This window comes from Haliotis rufescens, unplaced genomic scaffold (assembly GCF_023055435.1).
Source record: "Haliotis rufescens isolate VD_foot unplaced genomic scaffold, xgHalRufe1.0.p SCAF_7, whole genome shotgun sequence".
In the NCBI taxonomy this organism is placed as follows: Eukaryota; Metazoa; Mollusca; class Gastropoda; order Lepetellida; family Haliotidae; genus Haliotis; species Haliotis rufescens.
Window position 1 is genome coordinate 9,888,113 of NW_025964361.1, and position 18,346 is coordinate 9,906,458.

The window sequence follows — 18,346 nt, forward strand, 5'->3', positions numbered from 1 at the left end:
GTCCATAAACAACATGGCAACTGCCGTGCCGAATTCCTTCGGTTGCAGGACTTCAATCCAAACGATTTCAGCCAGTTTCAGACAGTTTTGGTGGACAGATGCCTATTTGGAAGTCATTGTTCTTCCAGAGCTTTACTCGTAGCAAAGGACTGTTGCCTCATAAGATGTGCTAGAAGACTGTCTTCCCTCCGTTGTCTTTCAGGGTGGCACTGGTCGTGGACGGTCCTTTACTGCATGTGTCTGTTGGTGTTTTCTTACGAGTCTGCTGATGACAGTATGGTCATAGCCAAGCTGGCGTCCAATGGCTCTGTATGACATACCTGTGTCATGCATGACAATAATTTGGCAAATGAGTACCTCCTGGGTGCCATGGTTACATGTGCTGACTTAACAGTAGGATAAGTAAACTACGTTTATAACGAACACGCTTAAAACGAACTGACCGATATAACGAACTTATTTTAGTCCCGACCATTTGTTGTATATATGCTGTATATATGCTTATAACGAACTACCGTTATAACGAACTGTAATTACTGGTCCCTTTGAGTTCGTTATAACCGTAGTTACAATAGGATACAGTACACTACATTTATAACGAACACGCTTTCAACGAACTGACCAATATGACGAACTTATTTTTAGTCCCGACCATTTGTTGTATATATGCTGTATATATGCTTATAACGAACTACCGTTATAACGAACTAAAATTAGTGGTTCCTTTGAGTTCGTTATAACCGTAGTTTACTGTAATTGCCACTTTATGAACCTTTACGTGCATCAATATCAAAGTGATTTTCCTAAAACACGAGGGTATCTATTTTACGTTCAATCAGCTTTTGACCGCCTCCGTGGTCTAATGGTAGAGCGTCCGCCCGGACAAGCAGCCGCAAAGTAATCGTGACGTAAGTTTTCCGAATTATGTCCAAGAATTGTAACACACACCCATAGCCACCACCACCACCACCCCACACACACACATTCCACCCCCACCACATCCCCACCCCACCCCCCCACTCCACCCCCCCCCCCCCCCCCCACCCCCGCCCACCCCCCCCCCCCCCCCACACACACACAGACACACACACACACACGTGCATGCACGTCGCTATGTAAATGCAATAATCTTGGACGCGACGTTAAACCCCATTTCACCTCACCTCATGTAGCTTTTTGTTTGGGCAACACAGTCAGTCATTGTCATGACCATACCATTCTATGAATGAGTATCATGAAACTTGAATCTTTATAAACGGGTATATCACTGTTCTTTTATCAGATAGTGCTTTATTTATTTCTAGGTGTATATAAAGGGAAGCACGTGCACTTTAAATAAATATTCGTTTCTATATCTGTGACATGATGACTGATACGTAAAGGAATTAGACATATTAATGCTTGTGAGTATGGCACGTGTCAAGAAACAACATGGTGAAAATGGTGCCATGACACTACAGCTCACCCGGATGTGTAAAGACAACAAAGACAACAAAAGTACAAACGTTGCTGTCAGTAATAATATTAAAATATTATTTGCATAAATATTAATGTCACACTCAGCAACATAATAGCTATACGGCGATATTCTGTAACTATGATTCGTTAATCGGGATATCTGTAAATCCGGACAGTTTAATGAGGTTCAACTGTATATGCCGGTCCAGTTGTACAGATGTTGATTTAAAAAAGTCAATATGCATGTATTATATATAAAACAACGTGTTTAGCATAACCCTCCCATGTCATGAATGTGAAAGTTATTTGAATAATTTCAAAAGACGTTATGCTAATTGTACTTATAGGATTATATAAGCCCAACTGCACAAAGCGAAGTTACATCAACGACAGCCGTTTGGCTAGGGTAAAGTACACGACACGATCACTGTTGACTGGATAAATGTGGTTCATATAAACTGAACCATTCTGTTGCCGCTGGTATTCCTACTATATGACAGCGGCCTGTAAATAATGACCAAACGATCAAGTGATAATTATTACGTGTGTCCAGGGGCACTGGTTATAGCTCAGTCGGACTAGGAAAGACAAGACTCATTGTCGAAGCCTAAGGACGAAGGCAGCCACATTTATCGTGGAGGTGGGGGCACGGGTGGCCTAGTCGTCTAAGGCGCTGTGCAGAGTTGCGTTCCTTAAGCACGCCAGAAACCTATGATTGTGGGTTCGAATCCCGGTTCGCCCCGATTATGTTTGTAGGTTTGTCAGCACCATACCCGTGCTCGTGGGTTTCACCGAAGTGGTAAACGTCTGAGACCTGCATCACTTCGGGATTTCCTCCCACATTAAGCTGACACGCCGTGATATAATTGGATTACTGTTAAAAGCGGCGTTAAACCCAACTCACTCACCCACTATCGTGGAGGTATCCTCCAAAAGCCCCTGCATGCAAACACACACCTACATCCCATAGCCCCTACAGCTTTTAACAACATCACAGGAAGGGGGCACGGCTTATCCCCTGCCTTTTACTTTCTTGATTTATTGGATTATCCCAAAGAAAGAACCAAGATGTATGGAGCTAACAATTTACTGAGGTGCATTAATGAAATAACATATAACAGTGAGTGAGTGAGTTTTTAGTCACATCAGCAATATTTCAGCCATATCGTGACTATTAATAGTTAAGCATAATGAATACAATTGAACTTGAATAAAAATCTGTCAACGAAGGACAGTAAAATAACTAGACTTATCACAGAAAAAGTAATAAAACTAGTACAGAATCATTAAAAAGAAAAGCACTATATATAACGATACAAGATAAAAACGGGCTATAGATCGCCAGCAATTGAAGGGAGATCACCATACTAGGGACCATGGGGACTTACAGTACTTTTGCTTCCTGCATGGACCCCGGCAGGATTTACATCATCCCTTCAAGTGTTGGCGATTAATGACAGAGTTAGCCTAACACATTAAAATGACACATATTCTACGATTAAAAACGTGGTAGTTCTAAATTTTCTTTGAAAGATGTGGAACTTACGAATCCTCTCAGGGGGCAACAGCGCCACTATCCTTGGATCCATCTGTAAATATAGATTTATAAGTATTATATGTGTTTCTTAATTCATTATATTTTTTTGGATAAATAAGTTGGTTTGTTTCCGATTTCTTTAATTTAGTTAATATCAGATCCACCTCTTGCTTTATTAACTGCCAAGGTGGAGAAGACAAAAGCTGCGTGGGGGCTATATCTTATATCTATATCTTATGAAGTCTTATTCCAAGTGGGGGGAGAACCGATGATTTTTTATTATAGAGATTTTCATAAAGGGGGTTAAAAACACAGTCATATGCTAGACTCGAGTTATTAGAGCGTAATTTAGAGACATACTGTAAGGATAATTTAATTCGGCGTTGTTTAAGAGATGGCTCATCAGCCTCAACGTACAGACTGTCAATAAGAGAAGTTCAGAAAGATCCAAGACAGAGTCTTAGACCTTGATGATGGATAGTATCCAAAAGTTTAAGGTTGCTTTTGCACGCTCCACCAGATGATGGAGCCATAATCCAGTTTAGAGCAATAACATATAACAACTTATGACAAGCACAAATATTGGACTTAACAAAGAACCAAGCTATATGGAACACATTTTAATCATTCTAATCCACTCATTGGCTCACTGTCAAGCTGATATCAAGCTGATAATCATCAACGATTTAGAAGGGTATACATACACCTGAATGGCTTAATATCATCTGAAAATCATCAACGATTACAAAGGGTATACATACAGCAGAATGGCTTCATATCAACTGATAATCATCAACGATTCAGAAGGGTATATATATACAGCTGAATGGCTTCATATCAAGCTGATAATCATTAACGATTACAAAGGGTATACATACAGCTGAATGGCTTAATATCAGCTAAAACAAATCATCAACGATTAAGAAGGGTATATACAGCTGAATGTCTTAATATCAACTGAAAATCATCGACGATTAAGAAGGGTATACATACAGTTGAATGGCTTAATATCAACTGATAATCATCAACGATTAAGAACCATATAAACAGCTGAATGTCTTAATATCACCTGAAAATCATCAACGATTACAGAGGGTATACATACAGCTGAATGGTTTAATAGCAACTGATAATCATCAACGATTTAGAACCGTATATACAACTGAATGTCTTAATGTCAAGCTGATAATCATCAACGATTACAAAGGGTATACATACAGCTGAATGTCTTAATATCAAGCTGATAATCATCAACGATTACAAAGGGTATACATACAGCTAAATGTATTAATATCAAGCTGATAATCAACGATTACAAAGGGTATACATACAGCTAAATGTATTAATATCAAGCTGATCATCAACGATTACAAAGGGTATACATACAGCTGAATGGCCTAATATCACACAGATAATCATCAACGGTTACAACTGTTCCTAGATGATAAGCCTGATGAATCACCGATAGTAGATAAAGCTATAGAAATACATATGGACGATTGTGGTTTTGGCAGCTGGGGGAAAATGCGCCCAATACTAAGGGCAAAATTATACCACAAAAATCATTGATAAGATGTCTGACGAAGAAATTAAAAAGCTATATGCTCGATGTGTGTCTATGACCTGCAATAACTAAAACAATAGGTACAGCTGCTTTACAACTATGCTATGCTACCAGAAAATCAGCTAAAGCTAGTTGGAGATCTCGATAAAGAGGCATTTGTTGGACATGCTTTAAGAACGGTAAGCTGTGAGTTCTACCATAGATATGGAATGTCCTCAGCACCATTTACTGCCGCTATTATAACAGCTACATTGCAAGTACTGTTAATGTAAACGTAAGTGTCCACTAAATAATACTGGAAGTGGAAACACAACAAGTGGATGCGGAAAAGCAAGTTGTGGAAACACGAGAGAAGAGAGTGACTAAGAACCCTAAGAAAGTAGCAGCGGGTACAAAACACTAGAAAACTCATAACTACAAGTTGTTAAACACAGTTCACAACCTAGGAGTGAACGGATTAAAAATTTGGCCTCATATGCACAAGCTGCTGTTGTTATAGAAGCAGTATGGTTTCTTAAGGCAGAGAAAATACCACTAGTACTGAAGGTAGTTCAAGAAGAGATAAAACCCCAAATAGAGATAAATCCCCATGTTATGTTATAAAGAAAAATGACTACTCCAGTTACAGACGGTAAACCGTTGGAAAACGCAGCGTATCATTCAGCAGTTGTCAGTGACTTAGCTACACTACTGCCTAGAAGTTCATTCCCCTTACCCGCACGGGCAACGCGTTACGCAACCCGTGTGCATCCCGTTCGTCACTCGTGTGCAACGCGTGACACACTCATTACAGGGGGAACAAACTTTTGGCCAAAGGAGGACCCGTGGTTAGCTGAACTTGGAGGTGGTAACATGATGTTTTGCGATGGTGTTAAGAGAATACATGATCCTGTTAAATGTTATTACATATCAAAGTTTGCAAAAAGATTGTTACAAAATGTTGGGTCACAGCAAGGCTACGTATTCACAACATATTGTGCTAGGCACAGAAAAACTGGACTGAGGGAGGGTGACATGCTTTGCAATATGGGACGGGAAAACTGCAGGGGATGAGGGCAGTTAAGTTGATGATACAGACAGATAAGAGAGATCATTTTACAAATGTGAAACCTCATACCACAAAGGAAGAGGCGAAAGCTGAAACTTGGTGAGATTTACAGAACAAAGGCAGTTGTACAGCATAAAAATGGCTACGTAGTTCGCGTAGATATGTAGAATGCCCGACCAGTATGACCTTTGAGACACTACATTTCCAGTCTTTAAAATGCGTAAAACATTTTTCGAGTAAACAGCAAATATAATTCAGTTTTATTTCAACAAAAACGGGAAATATCGGATCCTACTTATTTTGTGGATACCATAACAATAAATCAAACCAGAGACCATATAATAGATTATATGGTCTCTGATCAAACCAATAGATCGTTTGAGCTAGCATGAATATACAAAAATAATTAGCAAGTCCATAGTCATAATTCCCTCTGTTGGTCCCACGTGAAATGTTCTTCATGAAAACTGTAAATCATGAAATTAACGCAATAATATGTCAGTACATTAATGCGAGTATAGAACCCTGGTCTTAAATGCGTCATGACATTTATGAGAGTAGCCTTGCAAAAATCACTGTAGACTCACAGTTCAATAATGTAGTATTGGCTGATAGACGTTCGACCGAATAAAATCATTTGCTAACTTCAACTGTTCATCTAATTTCCATTAATGTATGTTACATAGTTAATATGTTCATGGGCTTCTTAACTGAATGTATAGTGCGGAGGACTACTTCACCTGAAGATAAGTAACATAAATAATGGTGATATTATTATGATGGTATTGCCATTATAAGATTATTAAAAAAAAATTATTATGTTTTCAAACATAGAGAAAGAGGTACGGAGATTGTGGAGATTCTTTTTTAGCATCGGAACTGTTAACATAATTCTTAAAGATATTATGTTTTGTTAGTTTGTTGTTTAGTGCCGCACTCAGCAACTTAAGGATATTACAACATACATACATTTAGATTCAGTTGTATTTTTAAATTTGTATTATTTTACAAATGTTACAGAGACCTGATAAATGATATGATAATGTATAGTCGCTATTCTTAAAAGTAAGAATATGTTAGATTTATCAACCAGACACTATTCTACGTCGAAGTCAACGATGTTTGTGTATGCTATTGCTACATGATTGGTTATGACACGGATACGTCATGATAAAGCAATGAGAAATTGACATTTGATGATAAAAGATAGCTACGCGATACATCGCAAAGAACAAAGAAGGAAGCGATATTTATTTCACGATAAAACATTGTTCTATCATGACGTCATTTATGGAGATTCGATAATGCACTCGCAACTTGAAAACGTCGTAAAAATTGACCTTATTTTTGAGAGATATGTGTCTAGTGAGTTGTTCCCAATAGATGTAGCTGGGCAAGGTAGATTACCGCAGTGTCCGAACAATCGAATCCGAAAGTGAGAGCGATATGACAATTGGTATTGGGAGAAAAGGTACAGATAATCGACGAGAAAATTGTGAGAATATGCTGGAATGACCAAATTCAAACCCTCTTGTTCATAAAATTGATTTATCTGGCATGGTCGCGGTCGGATTCTATTCAAGAAGTCATCATTATTTAAGTACGGGTAAATAGTTTAAAGCGTGTACCTTTTCCTAATTTAACACCCTTAAAGAGGTTGTACGTAATGTTGATATCTCATATGGAAATAAACGAGTCATGGTCGTAGTTTATCGTACTGTCAACGCGCATGTGTTGACGGGGAAATTAGCTCAGATTGAAGACGAAGAATACGTTGAGTCCAAACTTGTTTAGTCGGCAATAACATAAATACAATTACTAACAGAAATATGTCGAGCGGAGATTCCAACTCGACTACCACAAGTGAAAGTGAAAGCAGGCGTATCCTACTCGCGGCTGTACATACAGGTGCTGTCGGAATACAAGACTGACTAACAGTAAAGATGTAAACATATATATACACTTTTGGACAACAATAGACAGACAAAGAGACAATAGCGTTGCCCTGGACATGGGGCTTATGGATGTGATTACAGTCACGGCACAGGGGAAAATGGATTAAGGCTATAAATGTCATAATGTGAAATGCTGTGTTAAGACAATGGTACAACTGACCGCTGTTACGCATGGATTACGTCATGTTGAATAGTCCAGATTTCCTAAATGATATGTTCTCAACATTGTACAAAAGGGATTTTGTTCAGAAGCTACATTTTTTTAACAATGCGTTGGCACTCTGTGGCAGTACTGTCAGAGCGACTGATTTACGACATCCATTGTCTGAAGAACATTTAATTGCAAAGGCTCATTACCCTGGAGCCATTACATCTACACATTACAACTAGACTACGGCTGCGCCATATACAATACCCTAAACAACTCTCTATCTAAAAAACTTGACTCAATACAATACCAAGCCCTTAAACTAATTACCCGCACCCAACATGGCACCTCCTACACCTCACAGGAGAAATGCCACTAAATCTACGCAGGGAACATCTAAGCCTTAATTTCTGGGCCGCGTCCCAAACAAACCCTCTCATCCAAAATCTAATTAACCAAAACATTAGCCCAAGAAACCAAGCTCTAGCTCGCAAACACCCCTTACTCACCCCAATATCCCAAAGAATAACTAACTACCTCAATGAACACCAAACTCAAAATCTTAAACAAAACTGCAAAAAATCAAATATCTTCACCCCTAAACTCAAAATACCCCAAATAGACACAACGCTAACTAACCAAATAACTAAACAAACCGACCCAAACATAGCTAAAACCACCACACTTTCATACATACACGAAAATTGGCCAAATTGGGGTCACATATACACTGACGGATCTTCAGACCCGATCTCCAACCACACAGGTTTCGGAGTCCATACCACGCAACCAGTTATATCCACACAATCTTACCGACTCCCTAACAACCAATCTGTATTCACGGCCGAACTTATGGGCATGGCCTCAGCCCTGCATAACCAACAATAAAAAAAAAATAAAAAAATCCTAATTCTCACTGACTCGCTTAGTGGGCTACAAGCCCTCCAAAACAAAAATACCAAAAAACGACCTAAATTAATAAACCAAATACTTAAAAGCTCCAACGACCTAACAAAAGCAGGCAAACAAATAACCTTCGTGTGGATCCCCGCCCACGTAGGAATTTACGGCAACGAAAGCGCCGATAAAGCAGCTAAATTATCTCTCAAAATACCAGAAATAAGCCTTAACCTACCCATCTCAAAATCAGAAATTAAAAGTGTAAACAAACAAAAAATAACCAAAAAATGGCATAATCAATACCAAAACTCAAATAGCCAAATCAAAAAAGTGCTCAGAAAACCACTAGCCAAACCTAAAATCCTACACCCCTCTAAAAAAATTGACAGATTAATTACAAAACTCCAAACAGGACACACGAACCTAAATAACCACCTAAAACAACTTAAAAGTCACACCACAGGCAACTGCCCCCACTGCAAACAACCCGAAACCACAGAACACGCACTCATCCACTGCACCCACTACCAAACACACAGAACCACACTACAAACCAACCTCAATCTAAATAAGGTTCCTACTCTAGATGAAATACTAAACCCTCAAAATAAACTAGAAAACTTCAAGGCCCTAGGCGTATTCCTAATCAAAACAGGCCTAATTAAGCGCATCTAAAAACTAATTAATCTACCAATCCAAAATCCAATAAACATACAAACACCCACCTCACCCGGGTCCCTTAGTTCCCTCCTCCACCCACCTCGGCATTTATTCCAAATTTTAAAATTTCAAAAAATCGATATAAGCAACCCCTAAAAGCCCCCTCTTGTGTTGCACACACCACTTTCACCCTTCTCGGAATACACTAAATGGTCTGGCCAGGCCCGTGTGCGAAATACGCTGCAGTCGGAAAGCGCACGTTAAATCTTCTATATCAGTCAGTCAGAGATTGAGATCATACCCGCCCACGTAGGAATATACGGTAATGAAAACGCCGATAAAGCAGCTAAACTATCCCTCAAAATCCCAGAAATAAGCTTAAACTTACCCATCTCAAAATCAGAAATTAAAAGTGAAAACAAACAAAAAATCACAAAAAATGGCATAACCTATATCTAAACTCAAATAGCCAAATCAAAAAAGTGCTCAGCAAACCACTAACCAAACCAAAAATTCTCCATCCATCAAAACAAATCGACAGAGTAACACTAAACTCCAAACAGGACACACCAACCTAAATAACCACCTAATTTTTTTTTTAAAAACACACTACAGGTAACTGCCCACACTGCAAACAACCAGAAACCCCAGAACACGCACTCATCCACTGCACACACTACAAGGCTCTCACTTTAGAAGCAATACTAAACCCACAAAATAAACTAGAAAACTTCAAAGCCTTAGGCGTATTCTTAATCAAAACGGATCTAATTAAACGCATCTAAAAACACAATAACCTACCAAATCAAAATCACATAAACAAACATCCACCATACCCAGCTCCCTTAGTTCTCCTCCCCAACCCCATCGGCATCTATTCCAAATCTCAAAATTCCCAAATTCTATATAAGCAACCCCTAAAGCCCCCTCTTGGGTTGCACAGACCACTTTCGCCCCTTTCGGAAACACATTAAATGGCCTGGCCGGGGCACCTAGATCACAACCACCACCACTATGTGCTGACCTGGCACATAGTGTCTTGTGTATGTATATATCTACATGTATAAAGTAAAACTATATATACCGCAAGCCATCGTCTCCAAGTTGTCACTTCCTACAGGAACCATACGTCGGCCTCTTGAATATACGAGTACACAAATTTTTCATTAATCAACGTCAGACCACACGCGTTGTTAGTACAATAAACAACTCCCACTCGTCGTTTGTTTCTTAATTACATGACGATATACACTAACATTATATCTTTTCATGTTTATCAGTCAACATAAGCGACATAAGCATTTCCATTATCATAAGAAACCCTTGCCAAAAGTAGCGCCAACTGCACGATTACGACAGCACCAGGAGCATGTTTCATGATTCACCATAAAAAATGATGACACTGGATGCTCGCAAAAACGCGAGCTCACTCCGATCCACTAGTGGCACCCACCACAAACACATGCAAAGGCAAGCCAATTGTTCACCCGAAAAGGCAGAGAATTGCATCAGACATCATTTTGGTCATTGATACGTCAAACGTGGAAATGCCGTCTACACGTCCAACACAAAGCCCAAGCCAGGACCAAAATCCGTTAAACCCGCCCAAAGTTCTGTTAATTACATAGATTTTCCTCTAATCTTAAGTAATCTATACTAGTTCTGAAGTAAATAGTATTTACCCGTATGAATCGACTTATGTCATTTATTGCCGATAAACAGAATATACACACTTTCTGAAAGTAATGTGGGATAAGTCACGCACCAAACCTATACTCTCGATATGCATGCTGCTCTCACTTAACAAAACTATTGGGTTAAAGTGCCATGCTTTCCTGATGTGCTATCATTCTAATTTGAAATAATGACATAAATAGTTACCACTCATCTTTCAACATTTTTCAAGGTTGGGCTTATCACAAACATGTTTGAATGTATACAACAGCTATACTTACTTATCTCCATACTTAAAGGCATCAGGGTTGTCTGTCATACAGACCCCGAAACAAATATGTCCAATACAGTCCAATATTTGCCAAAATGAAGAAAGTCTCTTGGCTCCTTTTTATTATATTTTATAACTATTGTTTAACAACTGGGGTTTTTTTCTGTAAAATATGTTCATTTCAGACTTTATATGTTATTCTAGCATCAGGTCTGTGGTACGTTCACTGCATCAGTGTTGACATTTAAACGGTATTTACATATATTCAGAGGAAATGCTTTGCATTTATCTTTAAGGAAGATATCTTTATGTGGACATATATGCATGGACATTTGGATGAACATAGATGCCTCCTTATAGATAGTGATCGTAGATGATTGTAGAACGTGCATGAAGAAAATGGAATAATTATGTGCGTAATCGGGTTAATACCACGTTTAGTAGACTAAAATCTAGTCTCTGAAATGAACATATCGTACATAAAAAAACAGTTGTTCAGTTATCTTAATAAAAATATAATAAAAAGGAGCCCAGTGACTCTCTTCATTTTCAGATACTGCAGTGATCTAGACTTGCCAAACATTATAGACTTGCATGGGCTGTATTTGATATATATTTGTATCAGGGTCTGTAAGACAGACTACACGTTTAGCAATATTCAGCCATATTGCGATATTGGTTTCCAACATACAAGACGGACCATGAAATCATGACTTGAATTTGGACCTGGCTTTCTGGTGTTATGTAATATCCCATAATCTCCTGTAGAAATAGAGCTGAAAGCAAGAATAAAGTTAACGAGATGAAACTGATATATACATCTGGACATATATTTAAGTAGTAATACTACGTAAATTCGTCAATATATATGTATTTTGCGCAAAGGGATATTGTATGATCGACGCTGACATACTGCATATAACCTAGTATTCACCAGTGATGTAATTGTTAATTCATTTGTCTTTTGATATATATCAATAGGAACATGGCGAATCTGTCTGAAGAAATATAGGCATGCGTGGGATCTTTTGGATAGTTGTACTTCACGGTAAGACTGACGCTTAGTCTCTGAAAATATATTATTTTGATTAAAACGAGAAACTATATTAAAATTTAAAAGGAGCCTCAGTAGGATGGAAATTTCAGCCTGAACCTATTGAACATCTAGGCTTGTTTCATTTGGGGCTATAGCATTGCCGTAAGGCCTGGGCGGAAGGGAAAACCTGTTTGCACCCATCAGATACCAGTCACTATTTCTCTCATTCGTCACCACTCGCCCCTTTCCGTAACCTGCAAGAAGACTCGTCCCCCTATCGCATTCGTGACCAACTCGTGTTATTCCGGGACAAGCCGAATAGCGACTCGTGCCCCTCTCGTGGCCATTTTTGCGACCGGGTTACGTCTTAGCGCAAACGGGCATAACTAAAACAATTGTCAATTCGTTGCGTAATGGTTCACATATATTTCCCCATATATTATATATATTTCAGATGCCTTTTAAAGCACATCGGGACGTGCGGAATTATACAATATGATTGAACACATTTAACTGTGTCTTTGGTATATTTTTAGATGCAAGACATATGTAAAATCAAAAATTATTTCTGAGGGATTCTTTGACGAAGTACTTGAAATCATACGCGCACTCTGATTGGTTTGTCGTATTTTCGCACATAACATTCATCGAGAGGGGGACGAGTCTTCTTGCAGGTTACGGAAAGGGGCGAGTGCTGACGAATGCCCCCTATCGATGAATGTTATGTGCGAAAATACGACAAACCAATCAGAATGCGCGTATGATTTCAAGTTCTTCGTCAAAGAATCCCTCAGAAATAATTTTTGAATTTACATATGTCTTGCATCTAAAAATATACCAAAGACACAGTTAAATGTGTTCAATCATACTGTATAATTCCACACGTCCCGATGTGCTTTAAACTGCATCTGAAATAATGTGGGAAATCTTTGGAAAATGTGTGAACTATTTCGCAACGAGTTGACAATTATTTTAGGTGTGCCCATTTGCGCTAAGACGGAACCCGGTCGCAAAAATGGCCACGAGAGGGGCACGAGTCGCTATTCGGCTTGTCCCGGAATAACACGAGTTGGTCACGAATGTATTTCTCTCTCCAAACGAAAATAAAACTACGAAAAATGTCGAAGTGTATATTTTTAATCCTTCTTATTTTCTATTTAGATACATGTTTTAACTTTAAAGTAATTATATGTATCTCATGCTCAAAAATGTATTATTGGTATCTGTGATGCTGGTACCGTTTTGTAGCCATTGTGTGGCTTTTGTGGAGTTATTATGAATACCAAATACATGTCTTGAAATAGGGACTTGTAAAAGAACTCATCATTGACCCATATGCAATCTAACCCATTTAATTGGCGTGTATGGACATATTAATACCCATCTACTTATACACCATTATTCTGGACATATACAGAATTTCATTGTACCTTATTATTAAAGAAAATACCCGTGAAGATCCGGGTTAGAATATGCCTTCAACAACCCATGCTTGTACGAGGCGACTAACATAATCGGGTGGTCAGGCTCAATTGCGTAGATCGATGCTCTTGATGATAATAACTGGATTGTCTGGCCCAGACTAGATTATTTACGAACCACCGTCATATAGCTGGTGTATTGCTAAGTGCGGCGTTTGACAACAAACAATCAAACAAAAACTATTATTCAACACCTTCCAACAATGAGAAATTAAACTGATATTTTCTATATATTTAAAGTAATTTGATTCATAATTTAATTATTGCGTTGTTTTCTTGTCTGTCATTCCATGTACATGTTAAAACCCCTAAACTTTGAATACTTGATTTTTCACAAATGGTTACGTTAGTGAGTTGCCTAGATCTCTCGTTACTGACTCACACGAACAGATTAAAATAATTTGTTTTTACTATCATATTTCAGTTTATCTAATAAATAATACGAAATTAATAATTCATTTATCACAGTACAGATCATATTCGTTTATATCACTATCTGATTTTAAGGTTTCATTGCAGAAATTATAATGAATTCAAAATATAGAAAGATACACAATTTGCCATTATTTGACTTTTAAACTATACAAAGTATAATATAATGATTAGAATTCCTGTAACGGACAGTATCTAAGAAAGAAATATTAGTCGATTAGTCCCATTTTTCAGATATGCTCTTCAGTTGTATTTTGTATATCTCCAGAGAGAGGTTTACATTGTAGTTCTCATTATTTGTGGATAATTGAAAAAGCAACATAGAAAATATATATTCTACCATGACGAAAGAATACAGGGTATACAATAACTCGCAATTGTTCAAAAGAGATTTCAAATCACAATAACATATCTGATATAAACAGAGGTGGTAATGATTTCATCTCCACATTGTGCCCTTGCTCTATTCAGCAAACAGCCCAAACCCGAAACTCCACAACATATCCGATTACACTGACCCAGTTCTCCATGCGATACTGACGCCCTCGTACGTCTCCCAGACCATAGAAAATAAATTTAAAAGGAATCCAGCTCAAGTCTAGAACGATTTGGCAAGCCTAGATTGCCTCAATTCTATCCATGAAAGTAAGATCATTGGTGACATGTGATATTAATATTACATCAATTTCTTTCTTGGTTGGTCTATCCATGTCTACAAAATGAAAATAATACAATTAAAAAGGAGCACAGAACAGTTCTTAATTTCAAGCAAGAGCTGTGGAAATCTAGACTTTCCCAATCATTATAGACTTGAGTTGGTCTCATTTTTACATTATTCTCTTGGGTCTACGTCACAGCTCACACCACACGATAACAAGACGAGTTTGCCCCCCGCCGGAGCTCCTGGAGAATATTTTATTAAGATGTCATGTGCAAATAACATATACATACTGCTTAAAAACAAAAAATCAATTATCATCGGTATTGCACCCAGCCTTTACAGGCTTATGAGACATCGTATGTACATTAAAACATGTATACAAGTTTCCAAGTAAAACATTGTAAGCTTTTTTCTTACATTGTACCATCATCTTTTCTTATTCCAGCAGCCAAGGAACTGTCAATTTTGTAGGACGCCATATTTTAACATTATATGTGCATATTAAGATCGCAAGTTACCAAATGGCTGACTATATTTAGTACAAAATAATAAGAAAAATAACCATCAAAACACCTATTTATGTGTATGTAAACACCAGTATGATTAAACCACTTGATTAGTACATACGTGCAAGTTTTAAATGTTAGGGAATATCTTCTAGTAAGAACACCAAATGATAATTTCAAAAGACATAGTGAACTTTCTATGGTATCTGATAATAAATTCAGTTATTGATATCTAAAAACCGATTTGCTTTATTTGTGATATAAATTCATTCTTTGGTATCCATAAATGAATTATTGATATCACATAATGAATAAATAGTAAAAAGGCAAATAGAGATACCTTGTCATATTCATGTGCTCGCAAGTGCTGATATATTTACATGAACTCAAAGATGTGTATTAAATATTATTGTAGTCAATTGTAAGTTGGAACATATGCATAAATTCAAAGTCATTATACAAATTGGAAATGAGTACCGAGTACAGAATATAACTTCAGGCCAGAGTGCCTCTCAAAGGTCACACAGTCACAGTGGGGGGTACGGGTGGCCCAGTCGTCTAAGACGCCGCGATTCGCTGTGCAGAGTTGTGTCCCTTAGGCACGCCAGAAACCTATGATTGTGGGTTCGAATCCCGGTTCGCCCCGAAATTATGTTTCTAGGTTTGTCAGCACCATACCCGTGCTCGTGGGTTTCACCGAAGCGGTAAACGTCTGAGACCTGCATCACTTCGGGCTTTCCTCCCACATTAAGCTGACACGCCGTGATATAACTGGAATACTGTTAAAAGCGGCGTTAAACCAAACTCACTCACTCACTCACTCACAGTCACAGTGCGCAGTTCGGACGGCTGACAGCGTTCCCTTGCATGCATGACGAAGTTTACATCTATTTCCCGAGTTGATGATTGAAACAAAATTATGCAAACCGTACCAGGTAACGTATACAGGAACATTCTTAATCTATTATTTGCGTGAATACTAAATACCTATAGATCTAGAAATATAAAACATACATTTGTATTTCCATTTTGCAGCTTCTTGTGATGACAACTGTTGCCGCTTGACAGCAAGGTGCTATCGCTCACAGCGGAAAAACGAATCCCAACATAATATTCAGGTACGAATGAATCTCAAATTTGCCCGTGTGTATCCCTGTAACCATGTTGCCCAACGTTATTAACAGGGGTGTAGGTAGATAGCAGCTAGGGTGAACATGTGAAAAGACTATTATTTATCGTTTTTATGACCATATTACAATTTTGGAACCAGCCAGTATATTGGATTGATTGGAATTTTCAGCTACTGAAAATAATTCCAAGCATTACAATTAATGATGTCAATGGAAATAACACTACAAGGCTTCATCTATTTGTAAAACCATTACTACCACTGAATTATTTCAGTACTATCACCACACCATGCTATGTTGCAGACAAGTACAACATCCTATATTTGGTTGATTTCTCTCTATATGCAGATTATTCTCCACTCTGAGCCGGTGAGTGTCAGCTCTGCTAGCTGCTCATGTGCAATTGGCCTGAGTCAGTGCTGTGGACACATCACAGGAACTTTGTATCTTGTGGCTCATAACAAGCTGTGTGGAGTGAGGTCCATCCCCCAAGATGTTGCCAAGACATCTTTGCCACAGACATGGCACATACCAAGGGGAGACAAGATTCGTGGAATGTCAGTTCAGGAGGTAGAAGTTGTTGGCTACAAGAGAGACAGTGATGAGCAGCATAAACCGGTGAAATCTACCCTGTACAACCCAATCCGTTCACCACTTCCTCCATTTGAGCTTCTGTTTGACAAGTTGACTGTGTCTCATCCTGACTCATCTCTGCTCACCACTGTACCCACTACTGGTGAATCCTATCCACCTCTTGTGACAACAAAGTTTGGCTTGTTTCACAAGGGCAGCTCAATCAGTCATCAACAGAAACTTTCACCATGTGGAATATTGTTGATGTCTTTTCCCCAGACCTTCCTGTCAACAGTGACAATACTGGGGACAATCACTACAGCTATGTCACTAATGAGTCTCAAACTACCCTGCTTGACTCACTCTTGAGCAGCAAGGAGGAGGCTGTGGAGATAGAGAAGGCTACCAGGCTGCAGGCTGCAGATAAGAAGTGGAAGAGATTGAGGACCCACAGAGTAACTGCATCCAAAGTTGGAGAAATATCAAAGCGAAAAAAAGGTAAACAATTAAAATTTAAAAATTATGGCCAGAATGTGTATGAGAATATTAGCACACAAATCAGATAGCTTATATGTAGTTATTATAATAAATATTGATTGATTTGCATTTTGAAACTGATATACTTTTTATTTGTATTCAGATCCTGAAAACTATGCCCAAAAGTTGAGGACCTCGACGAAAGTGTCATGACTGAGGCCATGAGGGAAGGCCTTGCTAATGAGCCAGTTGCTGTTGCAGCATACAGCAGAGTGAGATATTTTCTTAATTTGACCTAATTGGTACATAAGTATATTACATTCTATCACTCAACTTGATGGTTTTCATTTTTGTGGTTTTTGAAACAGTTATCTCCCTTTTGACAATCACAAGTTATTCTTTAGGCACACATTAGATAGGTAAAATATCTAAAATTGACTTTCAGGTGAAGGATGATAAGATAAATATTTATCCGTCTGGTATTGTCATCAACCCCAAGTGTTCCTGGATGGCTGCCTCACCAGACAGGAAGGTGCTTGACCCAAGCACCATTCCACCATTTGGCCTCCTGGAAATCAAGTGCCCTCACCTTAGTAACAAGGACATCCAAGATCTACAGTACCTGAACATGGTCAATGGTTACCTTTGCTTAAAGAAAAATAACAACTACTACCACCAAATACAGATGCAGCTAGCCATGACTGGCCTGGTGTGGTGTGATTTGTTTGTATGGTCATCAAAAGCCACTCATTTAGAGAGAATATACTTCTGCAGAGATAGCTGGCAGCAAACTAAAGACAAAGCTGATAAGTTCTACTTTGATTATATCCAATTT

The 18,346-nt window shown here is 38.3% G+C and overlaps 1 long non-coding RNA gene across 1 annotated transcript; it reads left to right on the top strand.

The window, feature by feature from the left end:
- Positions 1–17,368: 17,368 nt before the first annotated feature.
- Positions 17,369–18,091, top strand: LOC125376030. Its single transcript, XR_007218916.1, has 3 exons — positions 17,369–17,532; positions 17,675–17,783; positions 17,957–18,091. It is a non-coding gene; the product is annotated as an uncharacterized LOC125376030 (long non-coding RNA).
- The last annotated feature ends 255 nt before the right edge of the window (positions 18,092–18,346 follow it).